Source organism: Rutidosis leptorrhynchoides, chromosome 11 (genome assembly GCF_046630445.1).
Source record: "Rutidosis leptorrhynchoides isolate AG116_Rl617_1_P2 chromosome 11, CSIRO_AGI_Rlap_v1, whole genome shotgun sequence".
In the NCBI taxonomy this organism is placed as follows: Eukaryota; Viridiplantae; Streptophyta; class Magnoliopsida; order Asterales; family Asteraceae; genus Rutidosis; species Rutidosis leptorrhynchoides.
This window is the reverse complement of record NC_092343.1, coordinates 365,673,319-365,695,743: the sequence shown is the minus strand read 5'-3', so window position 1 is coordinate 365,695,743 and position 22,425 is coordinate 365,673,319.

Below are 22,425 nucleotides of genomic sequence, written 5' to 3'. Positions count from 1 at the left end.
CCACGATACATTGGTCCTTTTGAAATCTTGGAACGTGTTGGATCCGTTGCATACCGTTTGGATCTACCAGCACAATTGAGCTCAGTTCATCCTACCTTCCATGTGTCAAACTTGAAGAAGTGTCTTGCTGCACCAGAACTTATCATACCACTGGAAGAACTTACAATTGATGACAAACTCCACTTTGTGGAAGAACCTGTTGAAATTATGGATCGTGAGATCAAAACTTTGAAACGCAATAAGATTCTGATCGTCCGAGTGCGATGGAATGCCAAACGAGGACCTGAGTTTACTTGGGAGTGAGAGGATCAAATGATGCGGAAGTATCCTCACCTTTTCCCGACTCCTCCATCTACCTCAGCTTAAATTTTGGGACGAAATTTTCTTTAACAGGTGGGTAATGTAACGACCCTGGAATTTCCAACGTTAATTTATTAATAATTGTTATTATTAATACGTGTGATTAAACGAATGTATGTTATTACATTTATATGTTACCATGATTGCCCGTACTTGACTTTTAAGTGGCCCGAAACGTCTTTGTGACACCCGAAACTTTCACGAATAATATTTTTAGATATTATTTACATTCATGATTAAATTTATTAATCATTTTAATTAACTAAGGTTGTTAGTTAGTTACTTGGGCTTTAATTGGGTTTAATTGTTAATTAGTTGAACTTGGGCTTTGTTAGTGTAATGGACTCATGAATAAGACTCATAAGCCCACCCTACATCTTAAATGGGTTTATTAGCCCATGTCTTGCAAGTGTAAGTAATACTTAGAGATTGAACTAGTTAGTTATCTCATAAGGAATCTAGTTACCATGTAATCCCCATGCAAACACATCTTATATCCACACTTTTAAGACTTTACATGCTTGTAACCATTGAACACATCCCTCCTCCCTTTTGCTACTGCAGGCCGTGGCCTATAGGTGCCCAAGGAGTGGTTTTTGTTTCAAACTTTTCTTACTTCTTTCACTAGTTCACTTGTATTCCTCTCATTCAAAACACACACTTAATTCTCTCAACTTTTTTCTCTCTTTTCTCTTTAGTTCTTGTAAGTAACTTGAAGCTTTTCTTCCTTCCTTTTTTCTTTGTAAAACTGTATACACATACACATGTATCATCATCATTTTTGTTCTTTGTAGTTATTTGTTTGTAGTTGTTAGTTGTTGTTACTTTGTTACTTTGTTAATTACTTACATGTTACAAGAATAAACTTTCTAGTTTGATTCTTCTTTTATCTTGTTTTACAAGAACACAAGAACATAAACTCACTAGTTTATGATTCTACATTTATTGTTTCAAAGGTTGTAAGTTCATAGTTAAATTCATACTTGTAGTTCTTGAAGTAAACTTAAAGTTTACTTTACTTAAAGATCAAACCTTGGTTGAATCTTTAAAAGTACGAACAAACCATGAACCTTTTCTTGTTTATTTAAGTTTACTTCTTCAATTTATGCACTTTAATTTCATGTAGTTAGTGTATATGGTCAAGTACTACAAGTTAGTCTTGATCTCATATCTCTTGAACAAATTAAGTTAACTTTGAAAGTTCAAGAACACACAAATAAGTTTTCTTTAAATATAACTTTGGATCTAGACTTTTGAGTCTTGGATCTTCAAGATCAAACTAAGAACTATGTTCTACTACTTATGATCTTGATTAGTTAGTTAACTTTCAAGTTTATAGTTCAATATTTCTTTTATAGTTCATATAAGTGTCAAACCTAAGACTTTGATGTAACTTTGGTTCATCAAACTACATGCAACTCTTAAGTGAGTTGTGCTTCATGTCTTAGACTTGCACTAGGGTTATGATGGTCAAGACTTGGTTAAGAGGATGTAGATACATCAATGAGTTGTACACATGAAGCTATATGCATCAAGGATGAGAACCATGATGAACATCAAACACCAAGACCACCGGAACCCTTTTAAACTTACTGTTTCTGTCCAAAACTTTCTGACCTGATGCTTCTGGAACATACCAGTAGACCTGGGCTGTTCTAATCTTGATTTTTAGATAGATCTTTTCGAGTAGATAACTTTTCATATAGGACTCGTCTTAATCCGAGTTACGGTTTAGGATTTATGGCCCTCCGATCGTTACTATGCCTTTAACGTTGTGCAGAAATTTCTGACCTACTCGCACTTAGACCGTCGCCACGGTCAAACCAAGACGAGTTTGCTTCTTTAAATTTTACCACACTTAAAAGACTCATAGACGGAGCCATGGCCACTGGTCTCACCTTAATTCAGTAAGGGTAGAGGCCGTGGTGACTGACTGAAGTCAGACTTTGTTTTAAACTACTTTCATAAACGAAACCTACCTTACGCCTTTTGTTTAATGATGAATGATGATGACCCTTAAGACCTTAATTACATACTTTTAAACCTATTAAGATGAATTACTGACTTAGTACTATTTTCCTTAGGTTGAGGACCTTCGGACTGATTACTTGCACACCTTTTCCGAACCGACTTTACGACTACATTATCATTGTGAGTTATAGCATTCCCTTTTTACTTTAGCTTATTTTGGGAACTGAGAATACATGCGGATTTTATGTTTTACATACTAGGCACGAGTACTTAAACTTATATATGTGTGGGTTATACAACAGCATAAACATTCCCTTTAGCTCGGTAACGTTTAATCATTGGTTTTTGAACCGTGAACGCGAATCTTAGATATGGATCCATAGGGTTTGACATCCCCACTCGGGCTAGTCGTACTAGCATTTAACGAGTGTCTAATACTTCGTAAATATACGCACTTGCCAAGTGTACTTTCAGGGGGTATAAACGTTAAGTTAGTTACCAAGTGCCCACGGTTAACATATACTTTATCATACTGTTTTGAAACGCTCTTTATAGCACTGAAATCTCGTGGCCTATCTTACATACTGTTATACTTAAACTATAGCTCACCAACCTTTGTGTTGACATTTTTAAGCATGTATTTCTCAGGTGCTTGAGGTTGCTTCCGCTGTCTTACTTGTTGTGCTGTAGACACCCGCTGCTTAGAGTTGTCCACGCATTAACTACTTTACTTTGCATTCAAACACTAGTACTTTTGAATTATGACTTGTAATGACCATTTGGGGTCACGTACACTTATTTATTGCTTCTACTTAGTGAAGCATACTTTTGGATTGTAAAACTTTCGATGTTGCTTTGACATCACTTTTAATTATGAATGCAAACTCTTTTTGAAAACGTATATAGTACTTAACCTTGTAATGATCCTGTTGTTGATGGTCCGTACATGATGATTTGGTACGGGGTGTCACAATATAGGGATGAATTGTATGCAACGAACGTTTGTACAATTGTTGATAACTATGAACATAGAAGTCAAGTTTCAAGCCTTAGAACTAGCTAAGTTATCCGATTACAAATACAAGAACTATAGTGAAAAGGGAACCCTTGATCTTGTAATTGTGTTTGCATATTTACTAAAGAGAACTCTTGGTGAATCTAATAGGTAACTTATACACAAAATCATTCAATCGGGCCTTAATATCAAACTTACATCCAATACCGAGGCTAAAAGATCTATATGAACATTTCATCTCTTTGATCTAAATCAAACTATCTTACTTGCTTTATTTACAATTGTTTAAAACCAAAAATACCAAAAACATTTCTTTTACTTGTAAACTAGAACTTGTCTTGATTAGCCCATCGTTAAAAGGCAAAACCAAAATATCTTGTACCTTTACTTTCATTTACTTAGTTAATCACAATATAGTTTCTAATTGTAGTTTGACTCATACAACTGTCCTTGGAATGATACGCGAACTAAACTATTATTTATACTACTACACGATCGGGTACACTACCCGTGGTTGTGTAATAGTTCTAATAACCGGTATTTTTCCTAATATAAATTATAAACCTGATTCACCACATCAAGTTTTTGCGCCGCTGCCGGGGACAGTTTTGTGTCAAATTAGAATTATTAACTAATTTGTGATTTAGTAGTCTTAATTCTTTTAAATTATTAATAGTTTTTGATTTTTAAACTTATAGAATCGGTGCATTTAATAGTTTTGTTAGTTGTGTATTTGACAGATTTTAGGTTGCATATGCCACATACCCAAAATTCAGATTCTCCGCTACTTGCACCACTTACAGAACCGGACAGAAAGCTTGGTAGGATACCAAAAGAAGTACTTGAAATTTTTGAGTCTTCATCAAAGCATGAAACTTTTAATTCCGAATCATCAAGAACAACCAAGCCTCGATATTCTGAATTTGGTGAAACCGTTCATCCTCCAAATTTTGAAATGGAAGGAGAGGCACAAAGACCGGTGGTACCAAGACAATCAATGGCGGCCAAGATGAAGGCAACCCGAACTGGACAAGGAAGTGCAATTACTCAGCCACCTGGTGAGGTAAAATTTGAAATAAGAGGACCTATTCTCCAAATGATTAACAACAAATGTCAATTTGGTGGAGGTCCGAATGAAGATGCTAATGAACATATTCATCTTTTTCAAGAGATATGTGTTCTATTCAAGCTTCAAGCGGACACCGACCAAAATTTATTTTTAAAACTTTTCCCATGGACACTCCACGGGGAAGCACGGAGTTGGTTAGATTTATTGCCCGAGGCTACGATAGAAACTTGGGATGGTATGTTGGAAAAATTTCTTAAGAAATATTTTCCAGCTTCTAAGTCCACGAGACTCCAACAAGAAATTACCCAATTTTGTCAAAAGCCGATGGAAACCTTGTATGGAGCATGGAATCGATTTTCCAAAATGCTAAAAGGTTGTCCAAACCATGGTTTAGATACCTTCTAAAAAGTTCAAATCTTTTACAAGGGTTGTGATGTTGCAACCCGAATTTCTATTGATCAAGCGGCTGGAGGTTCACTCATGGACAAAACCGAGCAAGAAGCTTATGAGATAATCGAGAAACAAGCCGATTATTCTCATGAGTGGCATCAAGAAAGACTAATTAATCGTCATTCTCAAGTCCAAAGCGCCGGTTCTTATGATGACCTTAGTTCACTAAGTGTGAAAATAGACGGTGTTGCTCGAAACATGGAAAAGATCACCAAGGAAATTCATAGTATGAAGGTAGGTTGTGAATACTGTGGTGGTCTCCATTTAGGAAAAGATTGTGATTCAGGTTTGACAATGGCTCAGAAAGAAGAAGTGGCTTTCATAAGCCAAAGGAATAACAACCAATTTCAAGGAAGAGCCCAATTCAACCGATACTTCAACAACCCTTACAACCCTCAAGGTTAAAATTCAAATTTCCAACAAGGGTCAAGTAGTGGTTCCAACAATAAACTCCGAGTTTTTATCAAAAACCCCAACATGAAGAGAAAAAGTCAAATGTGGAGAATATGTTGTAGAAGTTAATTGCATCGCAAACTCAACTTATCACCAATATAAGCCAAACGAATGAGAAGAATGATCAACAATTTAGAAACCAACAATCTTCCATTCAAGTATTGAAACAACAAATGTGTAATCTTGCTAAATTGTTAAGCGAAAGAAAACCTGGGGAAATGCCAAGCAACACGCAATCTAACCCCCGAAACGAGCAAGCAAAGGCTATCACTACCCGAAGTAGGGTAACCTATGATCCACCAAGGATGCCAGAAGTTTCTGACTTTCGTGTTCCATTAACGAAAGAGAGTAAACAAAGTAGTGTGAATGAACCGGAGAAAGAAAAGGAGCCGAAAAATGTGGTTGAAGGTATTGACAAAGAGCACATGGAAAGTCAAGAAGACACGGTGCGAGTCAAACCGGTTGCTAAAGCGTATCAACCACCGCTCCCATTTCCAAGAAAATAAAGATTGGAGAAGCTCGAGGAAGAGAAGTCAAGATTCATGGAGCTCATCACGAAAGTTAACGTAAATTTACCTTTTATTGGTGTTATTGCACGTATGCCTAAATATGCTCGATTCTTGAAGGACATGCTCACCAACCGCAAGAAGATGGAAAGCGTTTCATTGGTCACTTTAAATGCTAGATGTTCAGCGCTGGTGTCCAACACACTTCCCGAAAAGCTTCAAGATCTGGGTTGTTTCACTATTCTTTGTTTAATGGGTGACCTTGATTGTATGAGGGCATTAGCCGATTTGGGGGCTAGTATCAATTTGATGCCCGATTCGATTTACCTTAAATTAGCCCCTGAGGAACTCAAAACCACATGAATGGCTATTCAACTAGCTGATCGCTCTATAAAATTCCCTCGAGGAATAATATAGAATATGTTAGTTAAGACCAGAAATCTGATTTTTCCGGCAGACTTTGTGGTTTTAGACATGGAAGTTGATGACAGAATACCAATTATTTTGGGTCGACCATTTTTAAATACTGCTAGATGTGTCATTGATGTTTATGATCAGCAGTTGACCCTTGGAATTGGTGAAGCTAGTGTGACTTTTTCTATTGACAAGTCATTAAAATATCCTGAATCTTCAGATGATACTTGTTATTTTATGCAAAGCATAGATTTGCATTATGAGTTCTTGCAGGAATTTCCCGAATCGGATGAAACATGTACATACGATTTGGCGAGTGGAGATGAAGAATTTCCTGAAGAAGAAATGGATGTGATGGCTACATTGATGGCAAATGGGTATGAACCAACTGAGGAGGAGTTAGAACAACTGAACACGGATAGCGAGTACCACAGTAAGCCCTCAATTGAGGAACCTCCAATTTTGGAGCTTAAGCCGCTCCCTGATCATCTTGAGTACGCTTTCCTTCAGGAGAATTCGAAGCTTCCGGTAATTATTTCCTCACTTCTTTCTAAACATGAAAAAGAATGTCTTGTTTCCTTGTTACAGGTCCACAAACCGGCTATTGCATGGAAAATCCATGATATAAAAGGAATTAGTCCTTATTGCACTCACAAGATCTTAATGGAAGAAAATTCCAAACCAGTGGTGCAACGTCAAAGGAGGCTAAATCCTCATATGCAAGTTGTTGTCAAGAAGGAGATCATTAAATTGCTAGATGCAGGTCTAATCTACCCAATCTCAGACAGTCCGTGGATAAGTCCGGTCCATTGTGTTCCTAAAAAGGGTGGTATAACTGTTACCACAAATGATAAGGATGAGCTTATCACTACACGAACTATTACGGGGTGGCGAGTTTGTATTGATTATCGTAAGTTAAACGACGCCACTAGAACAGACCATTTTTCGCTACCATTCATTGATCAAATGTTAGAGAGACTAGCAGGAAATAGCTTTTATTGTTACCTAGATGGTTTTTCGGGGTACTTTCAAATTTACATCTCCCCCGAGGACCAATAAAAGACTACCTTCACGTGTCCCTATGGCACCTTTTCATACCTCCGAATGCCCTTTGGTCTATGTAATGCTCCCGCAACATTCCAAAGATGCATGATGGCCATTTTTCATGATATGATTGAAGATTGCATGGAAGTGTTCATGGATGACTTTTTAGTTTTCGATGACACTTTCAATTCATGCCTTCTAAATTTGGAGAAAATGCTAATAAGGTGTGAGAAATCGAACTTAGTGCTAAACTGGGAGAAATGCCGCTTTATGGTTAAAGAAGGCATTGTCTTGGGGCACAAAATCTCAAGTGTTGGTATTCAGGTGGATCCAGCAAAGGTTGATGTCATTGCCAACCTTCCACCTCCTTCAAATGTGAAGGGTGTGAGAAGTTTTCTTGGGCATGCCGGTTTTTATCAGCGATTCATTCAAGATTTTTCAAAAATTGCAACGCCATTGAATAAACTTCTCGAAAAAGATGCACCCTTTGTTTTCACGAATGAATGCACTAAGGCATTCAACATTTTAAAACAAAAACTTGTTAACACACCAATAATTATAGCTCCAAATTGGTCACTACCATTCGAGCTAATGCGCGATGCATCGGATTTTGCAGTTGGTTCAGTTTTGGGCCAACAGGTTGAGAAACATTTCCAACCCATTTATTATGCAAGCAAGACTTTACAAGGAGCCCAATTGAACTACACAACAACGAAAAAATAGCTCTTTTCTATTGTCTTTTCTTTTGACAAATTCTGATCTTATCTTGTCCTATTAAAGACGATTGTCTTCACCGATCATTCGGTATTGAAATACCTTTTCTCTAAACCGGATGCAAAACCTCGATTTCTAAGGTGGGTCTTGCTCCTGCAAGAATTTGATATCGAGATCCGGGACAAGAAAGGTACCGAAAATCTCGCGGCTGACCATCTTTCTAGACTTGAAAATCCCAATCTTGAAGTACTCCATGAATCGAGTATTAAAGATGATTTTACCGGTGAATACCTCATGCGAGTAGAGAAGGTGGAAGACCCGTGGTATGTTGATTTCGCCAATTACATTGTTAGAGGGTACCTAGAAACCGGTTGATCACATCAGAAAAGGAGGAAATTCTTTAGTGACCTAAAATACTATTTTTGGGAAGACCCTTATCTATTTAGGCGATGTGCGGACGGAGTTATTCGCAGGTGCATTTCGGGGAAGGAATGCACCGAAATTCTTCTTGATTGTCACCTTGATCCAACGGGTGGGCACTTTGGTCCCCAAATTACGGGGAGGAAAGTTTACGAGGCCGGTTTCTATTGGCCTACAATATTCAAAGATGCCTACGACATTTGTAAGGCTTGTGATGCATGCCAACGGGCCGGTCAAATCACTAAACGGGATGAAATGCCTCAACAAAGCATCCAAGTATGCGAGGTGTTCGATGTTTGGGGAATTGACTTTATCGGACCCTTTCCAAAATCTCATTCTTATCTCTACATACTCGTAGCCATTGATTATGTTTCCAAATGGGCGGAGGCAAAACCTCTCCCCACAAATGATGGCCGAGTTGTAGTAACCTTTTTGACGGAACTTTTCTCAAGGTTTGGCACGCCTAAATCCCTTATCAGTGACCGGGGCACCCACTTTTGCAATAAGCAATTAGAAAAGGTGTTGAAAAGATATGGAGTGATCCATAAAATTTCAACATCCTATCATCCCCAAACAAGTGGACAAGTGGAGAATACCAAATCGGTCTCTAAAATGCATACTTGAGAAGACCGTTGGTGCCAATCCAAAAGAGTGGTCGGTTAAATTAAACGATGCATTGTGGGCTTTTAGCACGGCCTACAAAACACCTATTGGAACCACTCCTTTCCGAATGGTAAACGGAAAAGCATGCCATCTCCCTTTAGAGATTGAACATAAAGCGCATCGGGCGCCAAGGGCATGTAATTTGGACTACAAGGAGACAGGTCGGTTACGTTTTACCCAGTTGAATGAATTAGACGAGTTGAGGCTTGAAGCCTATGACAACTCTCTAATTTATAAAGAAAAGACCAAACAATGGCACGACAAGTGATTGAAAAGTCCAAAGGAATTCATGGAAGGAGATCGTGCCCTTGTTTATAATGCCCGTTTTAAATTGTCACCAGAAAAGCTTAAGTCCCGATGGTCAGGACCATTTGTTGTTAAAAGAGTGTACCCTTATGGTACAATTGAGGTTGTGAACTGGAAGGGCTACATTTTTAAAGTGAATGGCCACCGGGTCAAACACTATGTCGATGGTCCCCTGGAAATCGAAGACGAGGTTAGCCTCAACTTCGAGAACAAAATTTAAATCAAAATGGGGACGAGTTGGATGAACGACTCGTTAAAAATGGTTCACGAGTGTAAATACTTTGAATTGTGTGTTTATTACTTGTACGATTTTTTTATTTTGTGCAAAATGATATACGATGGGATTTTAAACTTGTGAGTGTCGGAAAATTTAATCAGCCGTTTGCAGATCATTTGGACATCGTCCGAAAGTAATGGAGCCATCCTCTTCTTCACAACTGGACACCGTCCAGAAATTGGGACGCCGTCCAGTCCTTCACATTTGGACGCTGTCCAAATTCTGGACGCCGTCCAGACGGCCTGACCCAGAAAAAAATAAACGTGTTTTATACCTTATCTAACCCAATTTTCAATCACAAAACACACTACTCTCTATTTTTCTCTCTTACAAACGAACCAGCTCTCAAAAACCCTAATTTCTTCTTTCAATTTCGTGATTTCTTCCTTTAAATTCAAGCTTGGATAATGAGTTCTAGGGTATTGCTACTCCCTTTTCACACTTTTCTTTCTTGATTACTTGATTTGTACGTTTATATGTATGATTTGGCGAAAAATAAGTGTGGGGTGTTTGATTTGCATGATTCTTACTTAGATTAACATGCCTTAGTTGTTTAGTTACCCATTATGTCTTGATTTTGCAATAATTATATGTTTAATGGGTGTGGTCATGAACCTAGGGTTTGTAGTGATTAAATCCGAAATTAGGGTTGTTACTTTAAGATATTGGGTTTGTTTGTGATGTTTATGAAGATTGTGAATGCTTAATATGTTGTTGGTGTTAATAATGTCAAAATGGCCGGGTCATGAATTGAATTCTCTTAAAATTCAAGCATAAATTGATTTGTGATGTCCTTTTTAAATATGTACGCTTAAATTTCACTTATGTAGGCCTTTTTGAAGTGGATTGATTATATTGTATGTTAAAACATAGTTGCAAAAAGAACAAATGAATGGTCATATTGAGCTATATTGTTATACTTGTGTTATGAAAATTGTTTAAATCATTAGAATGCAAGATATACATATTATGACCTATGAACGCAACGTGTTTAAATCCTAAGTTGATGGTTAATTTGGAATGAATAAGTTCTCTTGCTACACGGTTATGTTTTTAGCTAACACTAACACAACGATTTCTATATTCTTTTGGTTTGGTGTTATTGTGTTTTGCAGGGATAATCTAGCCGAGGTGAACAACCAAAAAGAGGCACGACAACAAAATATGTTCCACCACCACCACAACAACATTATACATCATCTTTCGAAGAAGAAGATGAGGATCTAAATGATCCTCAAGTTTGGTTGAGACAAATTAGGAACGACGACTATTACGCAGAGACCTTTAATAGGATAAATAGTAGGCCAATAAATGCCACGTGGTATTTTGTTTGGGCCCCATTGGATGAGGCGGGTATGCACCTCCATGTTTCCAGTTTATTAGCCATTCCATATGACAGGATCATTTCCTACGCATGGGAGCACGTTTTTAGCATCCGCGAACAAATTTATCCGGTGTTATTAAAGGAATTTTACTCATCTTTAAGGTTTAATAATGTTCGTGATCATTTGTCAAATGAATTTCTTCGGTTTCGGTTAGGGGGTGAAGATAGAGGTATAAGCAGATTTGAGTTATGTAGAGTGTTAGGCATTTTCGAGGAGCTTACCGACAACCAATTGGGAACTTACTTGAGAGGTTCCGATTACCATGGTAGAGTTACCTTTAATGAGCTAGCTTTTTGGCGAAGAATTTGTGGGCCGAATGCATCTAGGCCATTTAAATCAAGCAGACACCGGTATAATGAAATTGCAAGCCCTGATGATAGACTTCTTCATCGACTTATCGCATGCACTTTCAATGCGCGAGTTGAGGGAAATGAAAAGGTTAAGTCGATGGATCTATGGATAATGGATCAAATCAAACGGGGTTGCCATACTGATATTCCGGGGTTGATAGGCAACTATTTTCTGGCCATCGCCACTGAGACACGGAGAGAAAAGCCGCTTCTTGGGGGCCACCTGTAGTGACCCGTCCTAATCCACTGGATGAAGTCTTCAACAGCTGGTCCCATTGCGAGGTACTGACCTCTATATGCCATGAACAACTCCATGTAATATCTTTAAAAATGAGCAAATGCACAGCGGAAGATTTCTTTCAGACCTGAGAATAAACATGTTTTAAAAGTGTCAACCAAAAGGTTGGTGAGTTCATAGGTTTATCATAAACAATAAAATTCATTATTTTAATAGACCACAAGATTTAAATACAGTACACATATCTCGTGTACAAAACCAGTTTTCATAATGCTTGGCATAGTAGGTTCGTATCCTTTTCTCCCCCGTAGGTTGCCTCGTGATTTTTAATAACTGTACACATATCTTGTGCACAAAAATAACATACACATAACCTGTGTATAAAATCATTCTCTCGATACATAACATTCACTTTGCATTCATTGCTTGGCTTGGTAACCGAACTTAACATATAATGCGCATCAATAATATCCCCAAAACAGAATATCTCGTCTGTATAATATATAAACTTCGAAGTACTAAACACCACGCCCACTAGCTCTTCCGTCTAGTGAACATTCTGGGTGGGGGTGTTAAACCCGGTAGCTACCTTTAGGATTCGCATCAATTAGGCGTGCACTAATTCTCAAAATTAGTGATGTTCCCTAATTCTTAGGTTACCAAGCAATAATAATCGGGGGAAAAATATTCATATCAATTGTGGCAATTATCACGTCCACATAATTCAATGGTGGCAATTATCACGTCCACATAATTCAATAATAATCCACAGAACTTCTGCCTGCATAATAATTCATTCGAGGAATGTTTTGCTTGTGTCTATCTCGTCAAATATTTATAAAAGCATTTCATGTATTCGTAGTTCAAAAATATATTTCAAAAGCATTTAATAAAGCAGTTGTAAAAAGCAGCGCATGTCACTGTTGTAAACGGCGTCTGTTGCAACCGTTGCGACGCCCGTTGCGACGCCCGTTGCGGCGTTTTGGTGATTAAACTGTTTCGACCCCGTCCCGCTTTCTTATAAGCCGGTCAACGGTCAAAAGTCGGGTCAAATGCAGGAAAAATTGGGTCAACGCCGGTCAAAAGTCAGAAATTCGGTTAAAATCGGTCATAAGTCGGTCAAATCAATCAAAATTGACTTATTTTAGTATTCTATTTTGTATTATATTAACACTAATAGCAATTATAGGTATAAACTTGTCAACGAAGGTTTTTTAGCTCTAAAATATGTGTAAATATATATCTATATATATAAAATTCAACATTAGTCAACATCCGTTTCGACCCCGTCTCGGCCCCGTTTTTTACGTTGCGATGTTTTGAGATCGTTACCGTTTCGGCCCCGTCTCGCGTCTTTTTCAACCTTGGCGCATGTATTCTCAGTCCCAAAAATATAAAGAGTAAAAGGAAATCAAATGAACTCACAATACGATATTTTGTAATAAAAATATGCATACGACGACACTGAACAAGTGCAGGGTTGGTCTCAGATTCACGAACCTATATCATTTATATATATATTAACACATATAATTGAAGTCGAATAAATTTATGAATTATTATTAATATAAATGTTATTTTAGTAATTCATGTGTTTCATTATTAACTCAAATATATTTATTTTATATACTTTAAATAAATAATTTATAAAATATAGTTTTATTAAGTATATTTTTATATAACTACTTTTATTGTAATAATAATAATAATATTTATAGTAATATTGATAATAATAATAATAATAATAATAATAATATAGTTGTAATAATAATAATAATAATAGTAAAAGTAATAATAATGATAGTAATAATATTAAAAATGATAAAAATATTAATAATAATGTTAATACTAATAATAATAATAATGATAAATATAATAATAATGATAATTTTAATAAAAATATTAATAATAATAATAATAAATAATAATAATAATAATAATAATAATAATAATAATAATAACGATAATATCCATAATACTTAATAATAATAATACTAATAATCAATATTGTAACTATAATCATCATAATAATAATAATAATAATAATAAATGATAAATAATACTTACATTAGTAATAATAACACTAATAATTATAATAATAATAATAATAATAATAATAATAATAATAATAATAATAATAATAATAATAATAATAATAATAATAATAATAATACTGATGATAATAATAATACTGATAATAATAATAATGATAATAATAATAATAATAATAATAATAATAAAATATAATAATAATAATAATAATAATAATAATAATAATAATAATAATAATAATAATAATAATAATAATAATAATAATAATAATAATAATAATAATAATGTGACGATCGCTCCAAATCCATATGGACGAACACGTCATTCATCGATTTCATTACGAGGTATTTGACCTCTATATGATATGTTTTGTAAACATTGCATTCTTTTGAAAAGGCACACCATAAATGAATATTTAAATCAAAGGTTTTCGACATCTGATGATTTCTACATATAGACAATCACCGTAAATAATAGTTTACAATAGTACTTCCATTGACAATGAAGTCAAAATAAGATACATGGTGATGATTTGGTGAATGCAACGTTTCCTTGATAAATATGCCATGTAAGACTCCATGTACATAGCTTGTCTAACATATAAGCAAACAGCGGAAGACTTCTAGGAACCTGAGAATAAACATGCTAACAAGTGTCAACACAAAGGTTGGTGAGTTCATAGTTTTAGTGTTTCGCATAATCTGTATATAAAGGTGGATCACAAGATTTCAGTTGTTTCATCCAGAAACGTTTATCAAGATATTCTACAAGATTGAGCACCCTGGTAACTAAACTTAATGTATATATAATTTATACCCTTTGTATAATCATCTTAATAATACACGCAAACCAACGTGTACGCTTCTCAAATTGCATACGTCCATTAAAAGGCTAGTGCTCTAGCTCGGACGGGGTTATCAAGCCCTATGGATCCATATACTACTACTCGCGCCCACCAGTTCTTATAACCGGCAGTTACTAGTTACCAAAGCTAAGGGATTTTTGGTTCAAACTCAGTATAGAATTTAGTATGTACTTGTGTCCATTGTTTTTAAAATAAAATGCATGTATTCTCAGCCCAAAAATATAGATTGCAAAATTAATTAAAAAGGGAGCAAATGAAACTCACCTTAGCCGCATATAAAGTCGTTCACCAAAATGTGACCGAAACTCGGATTACCAAATAACTGTAGATCTCAACCAAGAGAACATATGTTGGTCAATAATTGTTTATCAAGCTAGGTCAGGTCATAGTGTATCACAATCCTAATGCTCGAGATCGACATACAATAGTTATCAAAAGTTATTTCAAAAAGTCAACTTTGACAATTGTTCAACAAAACGAGACGTGCCTTATATAAGGATTCATTTACTCGATTGGTAATATTCAAAAATCCAATTTATCAATCTTACAAACAAGTTGTTTAAATATTAATTGCAAATTCAAAAGCAATTCCAATTAACGTCAATCATAATTCAGTTGACCATATCTTTTGATTCGTTCATCGAAATTAGGCGATTTCTAAATGAAAAGTTATTGATTTTTGGCCAGCTTTCTAAAAACATGCATATCATATACCTTTTATCAGTAATATATGTATTTAATTCGTGATTCATCATAAACTATTTAACGACGAAATTTAGCATACAAGCATGCATAAATATATATATACTCGAGTACTAGACATGTATACACTATTAATATATAAAAGATAAGATATGAATGCTCACGTATCAATATTGTGATTCAATATTGCAGGAAAGTACGTAAACGCAACAGAGATGATAAACACTAGGTTTGACTTGCAAACAATACCCACGAATATTACCCATAACCTCCATAGCTATAACCCATAATTTCCTTAGCTCTATCCCTTTCGAAAAGCTTGTTTTGAAATGACACACTCATGACCTCGTCGTAGTATTTTATGTATAATAATAATAATAATAATAATAATAATAATAATAATAATAATAATAATAATAATAATAATAATAATAATAATAATAATAATAATAATAATAATATTAATAATAATAATAATAATAATAATAATAATAATAATAATAATAATAATAATAATAATAATAATAATATAAAGAGAGCTGAGGATATATGTGTGTGTAATCGAGCAAAAACGAATTCAATTTATAGACTTTTCCTGAAATCTGACCCCATGCGATCGCATGGGTTTTATGCTTATTTTCCATGCGATCGCATGGCCCCAAAATCCAGCTCACAATTTTTTGTTGTTTTGTTTGTCGACATATTTAAATATAATATATATAATATATTTAATTTAAATAATTAATTATATATTATATTAAATTCATGTGCATAGTTGACTTGTAATTTTCGTTCCGATGACTCGTACGTTGTTACTCGACTTATGTCCCGGTTCCGATTTCTCGAACACATTTTCGTACGCTTAGAAAACTCGCAATTTACGTTTTGTGACTCGTACCTTTGTCAAAATATAGTCTTAAGTTATCAATAAACTATATCATTCAAAGTGTATCTTAAACTTTCGAGTGTTTTGGTCATTTACTTCTATAAATCATTGTCTCGCTAATTGTTGATATATATATATATAATAACAAATCGTTTTATGACCAAGTTAATATATATTTTCAACATTCATAAACCCATTTTACATATACGTGGCAAGTTATTCATACAATTAATATTCCAACTTATCATATATATTCAAATAAATATTTAAACCAATAATTTTAATGTACGGTATTAAACAATTAATACATTGTTATGTTTTCAAGTTATAGTATATATATATATATACATATATATATATATATATATATATATATATATATATATATATATATATGTATCTATATACATATAATTGTTCGCGAATCGTCGAGAACAACCGAAAGGTATTTGAATAGTTCAAAAATTTTAAGACTCGGTTTTACAGACTTTGCTTATCGTGTCGAAAATGTTAATCATACAAAGATTAAGTTTAAATTTGGTCAGAAATTTCCGAGTCATCACAGTACCTACCCGTTAAAGAAATTTCGTCCCGAAATTTGAGTGAGGTCGTCATGACTAACAATAAAAATGTTTTCATGACGAATATGAGTTGATAAATAGAATTTTATCACCGTTGAATAATACGGATAAAACAATCCGATTACTCGAAGCGTATGAGAGAAGTTATCGTAATAGAGTGAAATGGAGAATAGAGATTCGTCTTATCTCTTGATGTAGTAACGATTGATTTCCGGAATTTAAGGAATAGAAAATCTTCATAATTTAAATCAGATTTAATTCTTCGGAATTTAAGGAAATTAGGATTTCCTTTGATTAAATGCGTAATCTGCCTCGATTGATATGTCTGATATTTTGCTATAAATTGACCTCTTCCATTTCATTTATTTTCACCACTCCTATAATCTTCTTTCTTATTTCATACTTACAAAAGATTTGTGAAAAATGCTTCCTCCAGTTTTGATTCTTGATATTTTCTTGGCAATCATATCATTCATTCTTCTTTTTCATCTGCCATCAGAGGAGGTTATTTTCTTCTACTATTACCTTGGGGTTATATTGTTTTTCATTCTCCCGTGTCTTTATATTGCTTTACGCATTGATATACACGGTTTGTAATTTCAGAGTTGTTTTCGGGCTTTATATTTTCCATTGTATTTCGGAGCTTCATGCTTTCGTTTTCTCTTCCCGACCTTAAGTCAAGCGGATAATGGTCCAGAATTCGTAGCTATACATTTCGGAATGAACATAGTTAATGTTCTAAGAAAGAAATTGTAATGACACGATCTTGATTTGTCAAATTACCAGAATATCAGGAAAAGACCGAATCATCAAGAAAAGTATTTTCTTGATATATTTAGAGATTAAATAGAATGAAAGAGTTATGTAACATGGTTCATGATGAGGGTGTGATCTGTGAACCTTTGTCATGTTCCATTAGAAACTCAGCATGACTTACTGTAATATAATCACGTTGATCAAGTGTCATTATATTATACTAACTCATGCTTCAATTCCCAACACTACTTCAAAAATATCCATTTTTCGAAATTTTCAGAAATTAGAAACTAAAATAGTTTCTTTTATGATGTAACACAGATAGCGTGAAGAGATAAATAATTTCGGATGATAATAGTTATGAAGATATCTTCAGAAATATCGAAGATATTTATAATGAAAGATATGATAATATCTTAGAATTTCTAATATCGAAGGATGATGAAGAAGATTTGTTCGTAACGGATTTTGAGTTAGGAGCAAGGTATTCGTTAATGAATTCAGCAGATACAGAATCATTTGTATTCTTTGAAGGCAGGTTTAGTCTTTGTGATTTGTCCACAGCCTCCTTCATGGTCTGCTCAATCCGTTTTCAGTTTCAAACCTTCTCTTTTTCTCAGCTTTACCACCATACTATTCTTTATCATCAAACTTTTGACTGTTAAGGTCGTTTACAGTTTTTGCTGCTTCATCAGCATTTTTCAAAAAATTCGGAGAACTAGTTTCGCAGTTTGGGTGTTTTTCAGAAACTTCACCTTTGAAGTAAATAAGTCTAGGAGATAGACATTATATATATATATATAATTGTTAGCGTAGAATTGCTGCGAAATTCGAAATACTGATTGCTAATTCCCGGTAGTTGGTATGGCAATTACCATTACAAGATGTGGATGAGTACATGATAGGGTTTCAATGAACAATTATAATGGTTTTTCGAAGAGACTTTAAGTCACAGATTAATGAATTTGCTGGTACATTTACTGTTAATGTGGTGGAACATGAAAGGTTCCCCAGTAACAAGAACGTATATGTCAAGTTTATAATAAGGTTAATCTGAAAAGTCGAAGTTGACTGGTTAAAAGTGTGGTAAAACTGGATACTTTGAAAAGGGATTGCAATATTATTTTCAGTAATAATAATGCTAAAGGATATTTCACATTTTTGAAGTCAAAGTATAGCTTTGAAAGATATAGAGATCTAAGAATGATGTCACCCGTTAAATCTTGACTTGGATTTTGATCCGTCAATATCAGAATATGTAATTGAATTTGTATGGAAATGATTGTATATCGCTGTGAGCATAGTTAATAATTTTTGAATTAAAGTTGAAGAATGTACAGTATAACATATTAATTGTGAACTTATATATTTCCCGGGAATTACCTACCCGTTAAAGATTTCACAAGTAATATTTTGTACAAAAGAATTTTCATTACAGTCTTTATGAAAATATATGTATGTATATTTCTTCAGATGTAATACGGATTTAATGAGTTAATATCATATTAAGCTCATTTGATTTTCGGCTTGACTTAGAAATGATTAATCTCTAAAACATTAAAGATTACATAATCTTTGCGGAGTTTTTCACTAATGAAATCAACACTTCATTATTTATTCTTATTGATATTCCTCGGTGAAGGATGTTGGTGCTCGTGGAATTTTTGTGAACCTTACAAGGCACAGATGATGTTTTCTGGAAAGTTTCGAGTATATCGAAAATGAAAATGTAAAATCAATTATGTAATTGAATAATACACTTGGTTTATTATGAAATGGAATTCATTAAGTTGAAACAGAGATTGTAGTTAACAATGGTTAAGTTGTTAAGGAAGGATGAACATCATTGCATATTAGTAATATGAACTAACCTAGTAGTATCTACCAGTTAAGATTCACACGTAATAGCTTAGTACGAAAAGATTTATTTTGATTTCAAAATTCATATATATTAAATATACATAAAATTTCTTCAGGAGAAATGAGTTAATACTTCATCGGTTATTGTTGCTGGTATTTCTTGGTAACTACGGTGCGTATGACGTTGATGCTCGTGGAACAGATTGTGAAGTTGAGTTTTGCGATGCGGATGTTGTTGGTGGTGGTAATGGTACTGTTGGTGTTGTTGTCGGTGGTACTGTTGATGCCGGTGATGCTGCTGGTGCTTGTAACCTTTGCACCATATTCTCCAAAGCCACTACCCTAGCGCGAAGCTCGTTGACTTCTTCTACTACACCGGGATGATTGGCGGTTCGGACGAGGGATGAATAAGATCCAGAATTTGAGATAGTATATTATCGTGACGAGATACTCTGGAAATGAGAGAGAAAATGGTGTCTCGAACAGGTTCGCCGGTAAGTGCTTCAGGTTCTTCGCCAAGAGGGCAATGTGGTGGATAGAAGGGATCGCCTTCTTCTTGTCTTCAATAATTAAGTAGGCTACGAACCCATCCCCAATTCATCCAGAATAGGTGATGGCTGATTGGTTGATCCATTCCGGTTACACTGTCTTCGGAATTCAGGTGAATATCCATATCGGAATAGCTATCGGAGTTTAAGGAATTTGAACTAGATACGGGAACCATCTTGTATAATTAGAGAGATGATTTTTTATATGAAATAGATTATAGAATTTAGATTGGTACTCTTCAATACATAATTTACATATGTATATATAATACCAAAATCCCGTAAATTACGGAGAAATTTTCGGAAGATGGCAGTCAAAGTTTACTGTAACAGATACGCTAAGATATGAATTTTGTTTATACACTATCTATGCAATCAATGCAATAAGACGCGTTTAGACTTAAGATGATAAACATGTAATTTCCGACAAGAAATGATAAGCAAAACTTTTAACATGCAGACACGGTCGAAGTCCAGACTTACCGATGCATCCTAACAACTATCAGTTAGACACACTCATGCAAGACCTGGTTCACTAGGACCAACGCTCTGATACCAACTGTGACGATCGCTACAAATCCATATGGACGAACACGTCATTCATCGATTTCATTGCGAGGTATTTGACCTCTATATGATACGTTTTGTAAACATTGCATTCTTTTGAAAAGGCACACCATAAATGAATATTTAAATCAAAGGTTTTTGACATCTGATGATTTCTACATATAGACAATCACCGTAAATAATAGTTTACAATAGTACTTCCATTGACAATGCAGTCAAAATAAGATACATGGTGATGATTTGGTGAATGCAACGTTTCCTTGATAAATATGCCATGTAAGACTCCATGTACATAGCTTGTCTAACATATAAGCAAACAGCGGAAGACTTCTAGGAACCTGAGAATAAACATGCTAACAAGTGTCAACACAAAGGTTGGTGAGTTCATAGTTTTAGTGTTTCGCATAATCTGTATATAAAGGTGGATCACAAGATTTCAATTGTTTCATCCAGAAACGTTTATCAAAATATTCTACAAGATTGAGCACCCTGGTAACTAAACTTAATGTATATATAATTTATACCCTTTGTATAATCATCTTAATAATACACGCAAACCAACGTGTACGCTTCTCAAATAGCATACGTCCGTTAAAAGGCTAGTGCTCTAGCTCGGACGGGGTTATCAAGCCCTATGGATCCATATACTACTACTCGCGCCCACGAGTTCTTATAACCGGCAGTTACTAGTTACCAAAGCTAAGGGATTTTCGGTTCAAACTCAGTATAGAATTTAGTATGTACTTGTGTCCATTGTTTTTAAAATAAAATGCATGTATTCTCAGCCCAAAAATATAGATTGCAAAATTAATTAAAAAGGGAGCAAATGAAACTCACCTTAGCCGCATATAAAGTCGTTCACCAAAATGTGACCAAAACTCGGATTACCAAATAACTGTAGATCTCAACCTAGAGAACATATGTTGGTCAATAATTGTTTATCAAGCTAGGTCAGGTCATAGTGTATCACAATCCTAATGCTCGAGATCGACATACAATAGTTATCAAAAGTTATTTCAAAAAGTCAACTTTGACAATTGTTCAACAAAACGAGACGTGCCTTATATAAGGATTCATTTACTCGGTTGGTAATATTCAAAAATCCAATTTATCAATCTTACAAACAAGTTGTTTAAATATTAATTGCAAATTCAAAAGCAATTCCAATTAACGTCAATCATAATTCAGTTGACCATATCTTTTGATTCGTTCATCGAAATTAGGCGATTTCTAAATGAAAAGTTATTGATTTTTCGCCAGCTTTCTAAAAACATGCATATCATATACCTTTTATCAGTAATATATGTATTTAATTCGTGATTTATCATAAACTGTTTAACGACGAAATTTAGCATACAAGCATGCATAAATATATATATACTCGAGCACTAGACATGTATACACTATTAATATATAAAAGATAAGATATGAATGCTCACGTATCAATATTGTGATTCAATATTGCAGGAAAGTACGTAGATGCAACAGAGATGATAAACACTAGGTTTTACTTGCAAACAAAACCCACAAATATTACCCATAACCTCCATAGCTATAACCCATAATTTCCTTAGCTCTATCCCTTTCGAAAAGCTTGTTTTGAAGTGACACACTCATGACCTCGTCGTAGTATTTTATGTATAATATTAATTAATAATAATAATAATAATAATAATAATAATAATAATATAAAGAGAGCTGAGGATATATGTGTGTGTAATCGAGCAAAAACGAATTCAATTTATAGACTTTTCCTGAAATCTGACCCCATGCGATCGCATGAGTTTTATGCTTATTTTCCATGCGATCGCATGGCCCCAAAATCCAGCTCACAATTTTTTGTTATTTTGTTTGTCGACATATTTAAATATAATATATATAATATATTTAATTTAAATAATTAATTATATATTATATTAAATTCATGTGCATAGTTGACTTGTAATTTTCGTTCCGATGACTCGTACGTTGTC